At 39.2% G+C, this 15,289-nt stretch overlaps 1 long non-coding RNA gene across 1 annotated transcript; it reads right to left on the reverse strand.

Annotated features, from left to right (window-relative positions):
* Window positions 1–944: 944 nt before the first annotated feature.
* On the reverse strand, window positions 945–14,582 carry LOC134735625 (uncharacterized). Its single transcript, XR_010118908.1, has 3 exons — window positions 14,432–14,582; window positions 11,580–11,686; window positions 945–1,023 (listed from the first exon to the last, which is right to left on the reverse strand). It is a non-coding gene; the product is annotated as an uncharacterized lncRNA (long non-coding RNA).
* Window positions 14,583–15,289: the final 707 nt, after the last annotated feature.

The following is a 15,289-nucleotide window of genomic DNA, read 5'->3' on the forward strand; positions in this document are numbered from 1 at the left end:
GCTCCTGCTGTGGCCATGCAACGTGCCTGCCCCACATTTCCCTTGCCTTCTGCCATGATTGTAAATTTCCTGAGGCCTCCCAAGCAGAGCAGATGCCAGCATCATGCTTCCTGTACAGCCTGCAGAACCATGAGCCAATTAAACTTACTAAACTTCTTTTCTTTAAAAATTTCCCAGTCTCAGGTATTTCTTTATAGTAATGAGAGAATGGACCAATACAGTACTCCTCATTATACCACAAGAACATTATTTTAAAGATCGAGATGTAATAAAATTTTTATTGCTTCATCTAGGACATTCTTCAATGAAGCTAGCTTTTTTTTTTTTTTTTTTTTCAAATATGAATAGGTGGTTCAATGATTAGTAAGGTGCCACTGTTTTGAGTCAGGGCAAAGCACCCATCATTGCCTTTTTTACCAACCTCAGTGAAAATGTCAAACAATGGAAAAAGGAACGTATACTATATGAAAATACTTTTCACCTCTCAGATCCTCTGAAAGGATCCTGGGGACTTTTAAGGGTCTGCAGACCACATTTTGAGAATGGCCACTTTTTACTAAGGGGAAATAAAAATTAAAAATTAGGAAGCAGAGAAAATAAAAACTAAAAAAAAAAAAATTGAAATACTACAAACTCTTGAAACTCCTTCTCAGATATTTCTGCAAACACTTGAAATTTTTTTCTTTTCAGGTATTTCATTAATTCATTCATGTAACAGATATTAATTGAATTGAAATCTATGTAATTTCTTACATAGATTTGTCTAGCATATCTCCTTAAAAATGTAGGAATACTTATTTTCTACTTTTCTTATTATTGGAGCTTAAGCTAGAAAAGTTCCAAGACAACCTATTAAGTCCCACTTCCTAAACTTTTATGTAACCTAACATCTTATATAGAAAAAAACATACAGATAAGCTATTTTAGATCATCGTTTATGTGGCCTTTTTGTTTGCTGGAAAGAGACTTACTCACGCTACCGCAAGAGATGAAGCCAGAGTGTTATGTCTTGTGGAATAACACCTGTGGAAATAAAGTAAGAAAGAATTTTTTACTAGATTTCCTCTTCTAAAGCTTACAATCTAAACCAGAGTCCAGAAAAAGGCTCACAACAAGGAATCACAAAACCATAGCTTCCCATGGAGACTAGAACTCAATTTATGTTCTGAAAAGTGATTCAGGATTCCACACAGTTCTAATGACTGGTTGTTCCCTTGCCAACTTCTTGAGTATTCTGTCTGCCTTCGCATCTCTCTGTGTGTCTATATTCTTCTGCTACCATATAGTTCATTTTTACTAGGTAACTTCAAAGTCTCAAGAGAGAAGATTGGGTTGGTCAACTTAATCACCATGATTCATAAAGGGCAGAGCTTTTGGCGTCAGACCACCTCACAGGCTGTTGGTCTGACTAGTTTAGCTGCCTTTGGGTTAGGTATGAACCTTAGTCCAGCTGTCTGTGGGTGGCAGACTGATGTGGAGCAAAACATGTCCACCTACACTTAAAGAACTTCCTAGATTAGGAGGCGGATGCAGGCAGATTGCTTTGAGCTCACAAGTTTGTGACGAACGTGGGCAACATGGCGAAACCCCGTCTCTACTAAAAAAAAACACACAAAAATTAGCAGGGCATGGTGGTACACGCCCGTGGTCCCAGTTACTTGGGAGGCCGAATTGGGAGGATGGTTTGAGCCTGGGAGGCAGTGAGCCATGATCACGACATTGTGCAGCAGCCTGGGTGACAGAGTGAGACCTTGCCTCAAAAAAAGAAAAAAAAAAAAAAAGGACTTTCTAGAGATCTTCCTCAGCAGGGGCTGTGAATACAGTGTTTCTCTCTGGAAAAGACTGCAGGCATGACAGCCATCTTAAGGCCTGGTGTCCTATAGATTGATCATTTTAACAAAGTGTAAACTTCAGGTGACCTTAGGCAAAGGGATGAGGAAACCCTTTACCTCCCTTTTGGAGAAGAGTTTCTCTTTTAATGCTTCCCTTCTTATCATTCGTTATATTAGTCAGCTTAGGCTGCCATTAACAAAACACCATAGACTGGGTGGCTTAAACAACAGAAATTTATTTCTCCCAGTTTTGGAAGCTGGGAAGTCCAAGGTCAAGGTGCCATCTGATTCAGTTCCCCAGTGAGGGCTCTCTTCCTGGCTTTCAGACAGCCACTTTCTTGCTGTGTCCTCACATGACCGCAAGAGAGAGGAAGCAGGCTCTCTGGTGTCTCTTCCTATAACCACTAATCCATCAGGAGGGCCCTCAAGATCTCATCTAAACCTAACCTCCCCAAAGACTCCATCTCCAGACACAATCACATTGAGGGGAAGAGATTCAGCATATGAATTTTTTCGGGAGTGGATGACACAATGTAGTTCATAGCATTCATCTTCCATTCTAATTCATCTTCCTCAAGTCGGGTGCCCTAAACAGAGTTCCAGATGCCAGACCCCCACTCTTGTCATCCTAACTTTATAGCATACTTGTCTTCTGACTGATTTGCCCAGAATCCTGCGTTCTGTGATGGAAACTAGTGAATTGTGACCCCATCTATGAAAGTGTTATCAACAGAAGCTCGTGGGAGCATGAGGTCCTCTCTTGTGTGCATAGTGGATATTCCTGTGGCTGGTGGCAGGCCAATGCAGGAGAACCTGACAACAGGAAACCTTGAAATGAGATTGGCATGCTGGGCAGTGAGAAGGAGAGCTTCAAATAATAAGCACTTAGTGCACCTTTGTATAGTACTCTATACTCTACCTAAGTATAGAGTAGGCTCAGGCTGGGCCCTGGAAAACCTAAGAAAAAGTTAATAGAAAACTAAAAAATTATTTGCATCATCACACCTAGAAACAACTAGAAAACTAGTAACTTTTCATGGTCCATTATAGTCCCTAAGTCAATAATTATTGACTTGTTCTCATACATGATTACATATCCAAAACCAATCCAATGGACATCTCACTTGTAGAGTCATTATTTTCTTCTCTCGCCTATTTTAAATGACATGCAATTAAGGTGAAGAATTGCTTCATTGATCTAGCATTTAATAGAAACCATCAATGAAAAGTTAAATGCTAATGGAAAAGAGACCAAATATTTAGTGACAGAGAATGATTTTTCAGATGCATACATCGCACGTCACACTCATGCTCATGCAGTGGATAACCCAAGCTGTACTAAAACTTAGTATGATGGTCATGTTAATGTAGATGTTTAATCGCCTTCTCCTTCTACTTCTTCTTCTTTTTTTTTTTTTTTTTTTTTTAACAGGGTCTTGCTCTGTCACCCAGGCTGGAGTGCAGTGGTGCAATCACAGCTCACTGCAGCTTAGACCTCCCCAGCTCAGGTGATCCTCCCACCTCAGCTTTCTGAGTAGTGGGGACCACAGGTGCGCTCCACCACACCTGGCTTAGATCCTTAATTTACACCCTTGCCTTCAAGATTTAAAGTTACTGTAAGCGGAATAAGAGTTCGCCCTGTGCATTGTTTGCAGAATGAGCGAGATCCAGGGGAATCCTTTTGTATGTGATAAAGGAAGCTGGTATGCTGTCACACACGGCAGTCAGCAAATTTCCTTCAAGTTCCCATTGCCTCTGTAATATTCAGAGAAACTAAGAAGAAAAAGAATGTATTTCAAACTGTTAAAGGAGCCCTCAGCACTGCCTTGTGCTTTTTTTAAACAAAATTATAGATTCACTCACAAAGAACTGTAAACATTTCATCCATGTTTAATTTTTAAAAGTGGTAGATAAGATTATGGCTGTGTATTATACAAACTGGGGCTTGACTGTCACATCCACCAGTCATGGAAACCTCTATAGGTTATTACGATCTCTCTGGGCCTTGGTGTCTTCAGATGTCCAATTGGGTTAATACACATCTGCTAAGGCTGTTATGGAATTGGAGATAATAGTGTATGTAGGGGCCCTGCACATGGCCCGCACTCCTTGTATTGTTATTTAGAGAAGTGCTGTGCAAACTGTTTACATTGAAAGGACAGTCACATTCTCTGAGTCTGATATTGCTTGAAGGCCTTCTTTCCTGCCGGTGGCTGACTTTCCCTTTTCTTATTGTTCTAAGAATACTTCTCCATTTGGGCCATTGTAAATAGTAACAATTGTTTGGTTATTCCATCAGAAGGGAGAAGCCTTCCTGGAGCCTGGCTGGCAGAGCCCCTGTCTGATCTGTCTAGCAGTTATGGAGCTGGAGACAGGCGCAGTGCTCTTACTTCCTCCTCAAGGAAAAGAACCCCACCAAAATAGATCCTCATCGTCTTGCTAACACCACCCAGAATAAATACACAGGAAATGAGGGCAAAATCCCACTGTGGTGGTTATTAAGGCAAAATTCTTCCCAAAATATAAAGCTTTTCAGTGTGTAGGAGGGAGTGCAGTAGTGGATATTACAGTGCATGAATCATTGTGGTGCTAATTCCAGATTATAAATTGAGTAATATACTATATGCCGAATGGTTCTATTTAGATTAATTGATTAATATTTTATCCAGAGAAATGTTTCTACATAGCTACATTTACAAACAAAGATAAATTAGTCAAAAAGCATAAGAACCAAATTGTCCATGGAGTTTCGTGGAAAGTTAGTTAGTATCTTGGCATTAAACAAATAATAAACTTCAGCTCTCTTCACATCCATAATGAAGCTTGTAACAAAAAAAAAAAAAAATACGATGCTGTCTAAACCTTTATAACGCTTAAAAATTAAAGCTAGATGCAAATTAGAAATAAAGATGAGGAGAGGGGACCCCCACCAAAGAAAAACACAGCATTAGCAGACCAGCTACTTGAGCAGTAAGATGACATTGCATTAAATTATTGTTAAACCAAATTATTTCTATTCAAGCAAAATAGCGATCTTCATTAATCATAAAATTTACTGTGCTTTCTCCCTTAATTTGCTGATTTTCCTATTGTTCAGACAATGACTAAAGTTGAAGAAAATGCTAATTCGAATCCAAAATTATGGCCAACTCATTAATAATAGTATTTGACAAAATTTGAAGGATGTCAGCTTGTATAACTTCTCAGACATGGAAAGCTTCATTTACTTAAAAAATTGTAATGCTTCTTAATTCATAAGAAAATCAGCTTATAGGAAGGCAGCACCCTGGCCTAGTGGAAAGTTAGAAATATCTACAGAAGAAAGGTGTCTCATGAGCTTTCTAGTCCTGTTTCAGAAATGGAAAAGGAGGTGTAATTCCCTTAACAGATATCAAAACTTACTATAAAGCTACTGCAATCGAAGCAGAATGGTACTGATAGAAAAACAGATAGATCAATGGAAAACAATAGAATCCAGAAGTAGGTCTGACTATATCTGAGAGCAGACATCATTTGGGAAAAGGTGTATAATATTCATTTTGCATATAATACAAAATACATATAATAATGGGGTTGGATAATTGACTGTGTATATGCAAGAAAATAGCCTTCAACTCCTATCTTGTAACATAGCCCAAAATAAATTCCTGAATATTAAGGAGCCAAATATGAAATAAGGAAAACTATAGAATATATTTTTTAAAAATTTAGAAAACATTTTATAGCTGTGGAATGAGAAAAGCTTTCTATAGCAAGATAGGAAGCTTAGTTAGGTAAATAACTGAATATATTTTCAAGAAACTATTCATAGTATAGAGTACTGTGTAGCTTATAAAGGAAATAAAGGCAAGAGTCGGTTCAATAAAAATGTATAATTTCTGTGTAGTATAAAGCAGAGAACAAATGAGCTTCTAAGAGAAAATATTTACAACACATATAGGACAATGGCTTAATATTTCTAATACACAAAGAGCTCTTACACATTAATTAGAAAATGACAAATGGGAACAGGCAATTCGCAGCAGAGGAAATGCAAACGGCCAATAAACATAAGAAAAGATGTTTGAGAAGACATTTATGGTGTTATTTATAGTAACCCAAAACCTGCGTGTGTGAGTAGGAGTGAGGGGGTGTTAAGAAAAAATATGTTCACTGGACGCAGTGGCTCACGCCTGTAATCCCAGCACTTTGGGAGGCTGAGGCAGGCGGATCACCTGGGGTCAGAAGTTTGAGACCAGCCTGCCAACATGATGAAGCCCCTTATCTACTAAAAATGCACAGACTAGCCAGGCATGGTGGTGCACGCCTGTAGTCCCAGCTACCTGGGAGGCTGAGGCATGAAAATCACTTGAACCTTGGAGGCAGAATTTTCAGTGAGCTGAGATTTTGCCACTGCACTTGTGTTGTAATATCAAGAATAGAGGATGACAAACAATCTGGGTGACAGAAAAAGACTCTGTCTCAAAAAAATAAAAAATAAAAATAAATAAAACCAGAGAGCTGGACCTCTATTTCCAGGTGGAGGCCAGGGAAGCTGCCACAGAAGAATGGCTGTGGTGGGCCAGGCCATATGGTGAGCCTGGCAGAGATTGCCATGGCCCAAGCATGGCACATAAACCACCAGACCTCACAGCATCTGACAGCATAGGCCACGACATTTGTGGGGACCATGGCCAAGGCCCAGATAGGAGGAAAACTGTCTCAATATCACTATGGTTATCAAGGTCTACATGCTTCCCATGCTGAACCCCCAGCCCCAACACACACCAAATTCTTGGCATTACGTTAACCCCTCTGAAATGAGGTACAGCTACAGGGAAAGGGAGGGTATTCCAAATTAACCGAGATCGGGTCTTCACTTAACTGATGACATGGAGCCTCAAACTAGACATTAATTTGTGTTAAAGAAGAATTACATTTTATTTTTTCCTTATCAAAGTTTGGACTCGTAGCAGTTAAATGCATTTTCATATGTTTATATATGGATGATTGAAAAACATTGTTAAGAGTAGTTGCCTAGGAGAAAGAGGCTATACAGTTGGAAGGTGAAGGAGACACTATTGGTTTTACTTCAGGCACTTTCATAATGTTTAAATAGTTAAATAAATACTAGTTAAATAAGTTAATTGACTGAAGTAGTACAAATTGCAAAGACAAAAAAGGCAGGTTCAAAATCATTTTGTAGTACACGATAAAAGTCAAGGCTCAAAATGCCTATTTTGAGTGAATTATTAGTATCTCGAAACATCAATTTACTAATTTATAATGTGAGAAGACCGGGTTAAGTGATTACATAATCTCTTCTCTCTAAAATTATCATAAGGCAGTGTGTTTTCCGTCCTTGAAAATGTACAGCCAAATACAGTAGAAAAGAGTCATATTTGTGAAAGACCTTGGATAAGTAAAGAGCTTTCTAACAATGTTCTTCTAAAGATAATAACTATAGGAACAGCAGTGGAAACATAGAATTGTGCCAAGAACAGGGCTTGGTTATCAATCCCAGGTCTGCCAATTATTTTCTGCATGACTTTGGGCAAGACAATTGAAACATTTTGGGTTAGATTACATCTGTAAAGCAAGAGTTCCCAAACCTGGCATTGGCATCAGTCCAAGATTTAAAAAAATACACATTCCATAAATCCAACAGAAATGTCACCAAAAGACACTCCGAGAATGTTCACAGCAGCACTATTTGTAATAACTCAAAACTGTGAAAAACCTGAATGTCCATCAATGAATAAAGAAAGAAATGTTGGTGGGCTCATATGATTGGATACCATACAGTGGCATTCAGCAAACTTTGTTCTATAAAGGGCCAGATAGTAAATATTTCTAACTTTGCCAGCCATGTAATCTCTGTGGCAGCTAAACTCTACCATTGTAGTGTGAAAGCAGCTGTAGATAATACTGAGACAAATTAGCCTGGCAGTATTTCAATAAAACTTTATTTATAAAACCGGAGATTGATCCCTTACTATATAGCAATGAAAACAAACTAGAACTACCTGCAATAATATGGATGAATTTCACAAGCACACTGTTGAGTGAGAGAAGCCACATACAAAAGAATACATGCTGTGTGATTCCATTTGTCTAAAATTTCAGAATTGGCAAACGTAAGCTATGATGTTAAAAGTCAAAATAGAGTGGTTATCTTGGTAGAGTGGTGCCTAGTAGGGGGCCCAGAGGGTTTCTTCTGGGCTGGATTGCTTTATTATTTAATGTGAGACTGTGTTCACTTTGTGAAAATTAATCTGTATATTTACAGGGCTTGCACATTTTTTCCTGATGTAAGGTTTACTTCAATGAAAAGGTTACCATAAAGAAATATAAATATTTCAGTGTCTCACTCTGTAGAATCTGATTCGTTGGCCAGGGGTGTGGCTTGAGGATCTATCCTAAGCCTGCCTTGAAGAAGTAAAGTGAGCTGCCTAAGGTCACGTTATTGGCAGAGCTGAGACAGAGAGCAAGCTCTTACAGTGTTGGGCATGGAGTGAGTCAGCCCTGCATTAAGAGAGGACGCAGCATCTGCCCTTGAGAACGGACTGGGAAATGGCTAAAAGAAGTCAAGGTCACATTCTGGACTCCAACCTACAATCATATTTGCACTGTCACCTGGACATGCTCACTGACTTCTGCCACCTGGGCAGCACCCAGTTCAGAACTTTGCAGATTGCTGGAATTGCTGGGGAGCTGCCAGAGGGCTTTCAGAACTCAGCATGAGTACAGCGAGTAGGGCAGCCAGCTCCCAAAGGGGATAGCCACAGCATAGTTTCCAGCTCTCGGCTCTCTTACAGGAAGGCATTGCAGTGTAGCAGACACAATCTGAAGTGGGGGTTCAAACACACACAGCTTGACATTCTGGTTTTGCAACTTGCTGGCAAATTAGTGAATTTTACTCAATCCCAATTTTTCTCATCTGTAAAACAGCGATAAAATCGACCCCCACTGCCTCTTCCTCACCCCTCCCACAGACAAAGGATTTTTTTTCTCTTTTTTTCTATTGAATCTCCATTGAACTAACATTTACACACGAAGCACCATTAAGTATTTTGCAAAGATTGTCTCATCTAATTCTTGTCAGTAAAGAAGTTTCATTTATGATCCTCATTTTATAGTGAAGAAACTAGGAATCAGTTGACTTAAAAATGACCTGTCTAAAGTCACACAGGTAAGAGTTAAAACAAATTTCCCACTGAAGAAGTGTGCCTGGGAGCCTGAGCTTGTAACTACTGCTTGTGATGATGACAATGCCTGGCAGTTGTCATCCTGTCTGGCCCATGGATGAAATTTAATAGAAGTTAATTCAGCATTTCCTCTTTTCTTAAAGAGCTATGAATTGGAGCTGAGGCCTGGCAGTCAGAAAGCCAGGATTCTAGTGGGCTGGTAAATCACTTCTATTTCCTTGCAGCATAATGAAAGCATGGGATCAGATCACTCTCCTTAAGCGTTTCTTCTGGGCTGAATGAATTTGTACTCTTTACAGGTCTGAATGCTTGCTCTAAACAGAAAATAAGTTAGTTTTTCCCTAAAATTTTATGAAAAATTTACACTCATTTCCATCATCTGAGTTTGTTTTGATATTTAAAACATAGATATTATGTCCTACCTAAACCTCTCTCCATGCACTCACTCACACTCACCTCATCCCATCTCGCAGTCTTGTTTGTTCCTTTACTCCAGGCACACCTAATTCATGGCTGCACATTCCCAAGGGCACCCAAGAAGGGGCACTCTCTTGGTTTGAAAAGCAGAGGTGTCAGTAGGTTTCATCAGGTCTCTGTACCTACACAGTTCTATTACTCTGTTAACCTGTGTGATATGGAGGTTTATGACATAGAAGTTCTCCCCAGACCCGACCATGAACTTCCCAAACTCATCCAGAACTGAACCACCTTAAAACATGCTCTTTTGATATCTTGCCAACTTGGCAGATAAGACCAGATTTTCTACAAATTAAAAAGTGGTGATGGTGATGTGTTTGTTGGTGATGATGCTGATAAAATATGACCCCTTCTTTATACGAGATGATTTCTTATAAAGGCAAATGAAAATTTTGTATCAGAGTTGGAAACCACTGGACCATCAAGTACACTTGAAGGGCAAGAAAGATAAATTTACAGACAAAACTAAGGATTGTTTTAATATTATGTATTTCTCTATCATCTGCCCACACCTGAAACCCAATTAACATTCAAGGGAGAATGAGTTTTGTTCAAGCCATTTAGAAGAGTAAAAGGAAAAGTAAATTTTAATAAGCCAGTATTTTTCTCTTGACATAAAGATTAGCAGAATTTGGGAACAATGTTTAAAATAAGTGTTATAGGCTGGGCGTGGTGGCTCACGCCTGTAATCCCAGCACTTTGGGAGGTCAAGGTGGGTGGATCACCTGAGGTCAAGAGTTCAAGGCAAGCCTGGCCAACATGGTGAAACCCTGTCTCTAATAAAAATATAGAAAATTAGCCAGGTATTGTGGCAGGCACCTGTGATCTCAGCCACTCAGGAGGCTGAGGCAGGAGAATTGCTTGAACCTGGGAGGTGGAGGTTGAAGTGAGCTGAGATCACATCATTGCAAGATCACATCATTGCACTCCAGCCTGGGCAACAAGGGTGAAACTCCATCTCAAAGTAATCATAATAATAAGTTGTTATAATATATGGAATGTATATTGCAGCATTATATTTTAAAAACAAACCATTACAAAAACACTGTTAATTTTGGAAGGCACATTAGCCAGTAGGGTTGAAAGATTTAATGTTCCAGTAATAGGAGTTTGGAATTCCAAAACACAGAGAAATTGTCACTTTTATTGTTTTGCTTAGTTTGGTTTTATTTCAGGAAGTTAGGAGACACTGGGCCCGACAGCGCAGATGACAAGCCGTATGCAAATGCTTCCTATCTATGAGACAGGAAATGCTCTCAGACCCTGCACGTAACTCCCTGCAAAGTTTGCTCTTTGTTTTTGGTACATCCATTTGCTTCTTTGTGCTTAATTCTATGTATTGTGTACAGATGAGACAAAGAGAAAGCTGCAGTTATAGGATAGCATATGATTTCTAAAGAAATTGCTCTTACATTATCAAGGAGCAAATGAAGAGTTTACTGATTTATGAGGAGACATTTGGTATAAACTGAAGGACTTGCTACAGTAGCCATATAAAGGACCTGATAATGAAATTTTTCAGGTCACACACACACATATGCACGCACATACATATATGCACATATACAATTGTTTTTCAAGTGATTTCAGATTTTTCAAATGCAGTCACTAAAGATCAATTCTAGCAATTAATACATTTTGAATTTGTACCCTCTGAGCTCTTACCATTTTGGTCATGTAGACCTTGGGAATTAAGAACCTAGAATATTTTTCTTCATAATTTTGACGCTGATTCATCCTATTTTTTTTTTTTCAGGGAGGAAGGGGGTCACAGGGTCTCACTCTCTCACCCAGGCTAGTGTGCAGTGATGCGCGATCATAGCTTGCTGTAACCTCAAACTCCTGGGCTCAAGTGACCCTCCTGCCTCAGCCTCTTGAGTAGCTGGGACCACAGGAACGGACCACCACGCCTGGCTAATTTTTTAAAATTTTTTGTAGAGACAGGGTCTCACTATGTTGCCCCGATTTGTCTTGAATTCCTGGTCTTAAGCAGTCCCCCTGCCTCGGCCTCCCAAAGTGCTAGGATTACAGCCAGGAACCACTGCACTGGACCATGATTCATCCTGTCTTTGAATCTGCCCACCTGGAAGTGTTGTGTAAATTTTTCCGTGAAGACTGGACTTGGCTTCAGTTCAACTATCAGATTCTTCACAGTGCCTCAGAGGTATGCTCCTACTGCTGCAAAAAAGGCTGGGGGAGGAAAGTATTTTAAAATTATTGAATGATCCTTGCTTAAACTTGCAAATTTACAGTGGCCAGGAGCACAAAATCATGGCAAAAAAATTTTCCTCCTACAAGTACTTTTGATGAGTTTATTACAATATTATTTCAAGCCCAACTAGAGAACTGCAATAGAATGATACATTTCATCCCATTTGCTATACAGCCGGTTTTCATTACAAAAATCTTGTTTTTACTTTAGTTTCATTTTTAAGGCAAATATTTGGCCCCTGGTTGAGGGAGTAGCGTGTCAGCCCTCAGCATTTGAAAAGGGAATTGCATGTTGGCGGGGCCATGCTCCCTCCCAAGCCTGTGGGATAGGAGCCTTGCTTGTCTCATCCACCTCTAGTAGCCCTGGGCATTCCTTGATTTCCAGCACAAAACTTCCGTCTCTGCCTCTTGTTTACATGGCCATCTTCTCTGTGTGTCTGTGTCTTCAGATAGTGTCCTCTCTGTGTGTTATTTTCTCTTCTAAGGGCAGCTGTCTTTTGGGATTAAGGATACACCTTATTCCTTGTGATCCCAACAATTACATTTACAACAACCCTATTCCAAATAATGTCACATGCTGATGTATGGTGGATCAGAACATCAACATATCTTTTTGGGAGGCACAATTCAACTCATAAGACCTGCCAAGCACCACTCTAGGTGCCAGATTACAGAACAAATAAGACAGACTTCATGCTCTGCAACTGCAAGGAGGTTGACATGAAACAAACAAAAACCAAGAGTATCAGTTCATGATAAGTGCTATGTAGATGATTATAGGGCACCTTAAACTTAGATCGGGTGCTACAAAGCCAATTATATAATAGGGCACCTGCTCTGAAAAAATCACTCTAGGGTGATCTTTAAGCTGAGATCCCAAGAAAAGATGAAGGCAGTCATGCAGAAATAGGAAAAAGAAGATTCAAGGTTAAAGAAACTAAGGCCCCAGGAGGAAAAGAACTGCCCCTATCCCACTGCTCACAGCAAAATCTGTCAGTAAGAAGGGCTTCCTTTTTTTCCACGAATTTATGTATGACCTCACATATGATCTGCTTAAGTTTGAGCTCCTGGTAGGTAACGTTCTGTAAAGTTATGGACAGATGGAACAGCAACCCAAGGAATAGAACTTTTCATGCTCTTAAAAAAAAAAGTATTCATCTTTAGCTTGAAGGTGGCATATTGTTTTATGGACTATAAGGCAATTTTTATAGTTTGGAAGCTATTTTCCAAATGTAAACTGAAATATCATTGAAAGGAAGTGTAGACAATAAATAGAGAAACTATTAGTGACCAGCTAAGTCCTCCTCATATCTCCTTAAACGATATCAGATCTGGTTTGCAACTACTCATTCATGAAAGACGTTAGTTTCATTTACAAGAAAATCATCCCCAAATTTGTCTTAAGTCAGATAAATTTAAAGAAATAAATGGGGCCAGGTGTGGTGGCTCATGCCTGTAATCCCAACAATTTGGGAGGCTGAGGTGGGCAGATGACCTGAGGTCAGGAGTTTGAGACCACCCTGGCCAACATGGTGAAACCCCGCCTCTACTAAAAATACAAAAATTAGCCGGGTGTGGTGGCGGGGGCCTGTAATCCCAGCTACTCAGCAGTCTGAGGCAGGAGAATTGCTTGAAACCGGGAGGCGGAGGTTGCAGTGGGAGGCGGAGGTTGCAGTGAGCAGAGATTGTGCCACTGCACTCCAGCCTGTGTGACAGAGTGAGACTCCATCTCAAAAAAAAAAAAAAAAAAAAAAAAAAAAAAAAAAAAAAAGGAATACTGAAATAATTATAAGAATATAATTAATGTAATATGAATAAAAAATTCAGAGAAAGAATGTAGAAATAGCCATTATTTATGTTTGTGACTATATTTCATAGAAGCCACATTTTCCCAAGAACGTTCTTACCTTTTAAAATTCTATATATCCTATAGTATAGGACATAGTGATCTAAAGCTGGTATCTAAGTGGTTTCATCTCAAGGAAAATTAAAACATTACATGACAATGAAAAACAGCAGAGAAAATTTAAGGGCCAAGATCTTGTACTTTTTCTATGTCAAGTTTGGGTTTGCATTTTCAAAACTCTTAGATTAACAGTAAAAATAGGGCACCTTTTTTATCTCTTGTTTGCAGATATAAGCATATTTTACTTACTGAATTATTAACTTTTCCATATGCCTGTCAATTTTTAGAAAAAGACCAAGAACTTCTAAAATAACATGTCAGAATCTGTGATTCAGAGAGAGAACAAATGTATTCAGCTCTCAGAATAACCTAAGCTCTGACCCAATTGAGTCTTAAATGAGAAGCTTTCTAAGAATATGGTTGTTTCACAGTAACTTTCTATGAATTCTCTCAAAATTTAACAAGGGCCACGACTTCCTAAGATATTCAAAATTTAACACTGCTCATCCTTTCATCCATTTTTTGGGGGAAAAATCAAGCTACAGATCCTTAAAAATTAAGCAAATAAGCAGAAACCTTCCTGTACAATCAGCATTTCAAGACACTTCCAGGAGGGTCGTGTCTTTCTATTGAGTTATATTTCAAGTAATTGCATTAGCAAAAAGGTGTTAGGAGATGTTCATTTCTGGAATACATAAAGTGTATTCCACGAAATCCCTTTGGGTCAAGGTATACTCCCCTAAACACACTAGACCAGTGTTCATTCATCTGTGGGATGGTGAAATTCCTCCCACTCTCCCTACCCCCAGAACCCTCACCTGTGGTTCTTGGAGGCAGTAGACTCAGACGTGGGGCATCCGTTGTTCTGGCCCAGAGGGTGGGCACCATGAAGGCTGTTGCTCTTGAGCCCCTTCCATCAGGGCAGCCACAAAGGAGGTCAGTTTTTATTCAGTTGGGTTTTCTGTTGTTTCTTAAAGGCCCACAGTTACAATATCAGAGGCCCGAGTGAGATGTTCATTTCCTGGAAGAGTTAGCAAATGAGCTATGAATACCTTATTAATATTAGCTTACCAAATAATTAACAAAGGCAGGTGGAGTCAAAACTCACATATAAATAAGTCACTTGGAGTACACTGTGATTGCTGAGAATGAAAATTTACTACATGGCTTACTCCAGTGAAAGTATATATATATATATATATATATATATATATATATATATATGAATGTAATTTCAGAGACCCTTTTTCTAAATCAACAGCAGAAAAGCTAACTCTCTTTTCTTCTACTTTTTACATCACAATTAAAAGGAGACCCCATTCCTTTGGTTCTGGAAGTATGTTACAAGAACAAGAGCAAGAGTCTGTTGGCTTTTCGCTTAGCACCTGTATTCCTTTTGTGTCTCTCAAGCTTGGCATGTGAGTAAGTCACTGAAGATTGAGTGTGTTATAGAAAGAAAAACCACACTTGAGTTTGAACCTGCAGCTTCAAGGAACAAAACAAATGTTGGCCTAAGAAAAAAAAATAGCAAGTTACTCAGTGTCCAAATGAATCTGCTGTTTTAGGGGGAAACACCTTGAAAGAGGTAAAGGGTAATTTCTTCACATGAGAACCACAGTACCCTGGCAAGGTATCTGAGTGAACCAGGCTGTGGTGGAATGTTTTCTCCTGAAGAG

Source organism: Symphalangus syndactylus, chromosome 2 (genome assembly GCF_028878055.3).
Source record: "Symphalangus syndactylus isolate Jambi chromosome 2, NHGRI_mSymSyn1-v2.1_pri, whole genome shotgun sequence".
Taxonomy (NCBI): Eukaryota; Metazoa; Chordata; class Mammalia; order Primates; family Hylobatidae; genus Symphalangus; species Symphalangus syndactylus.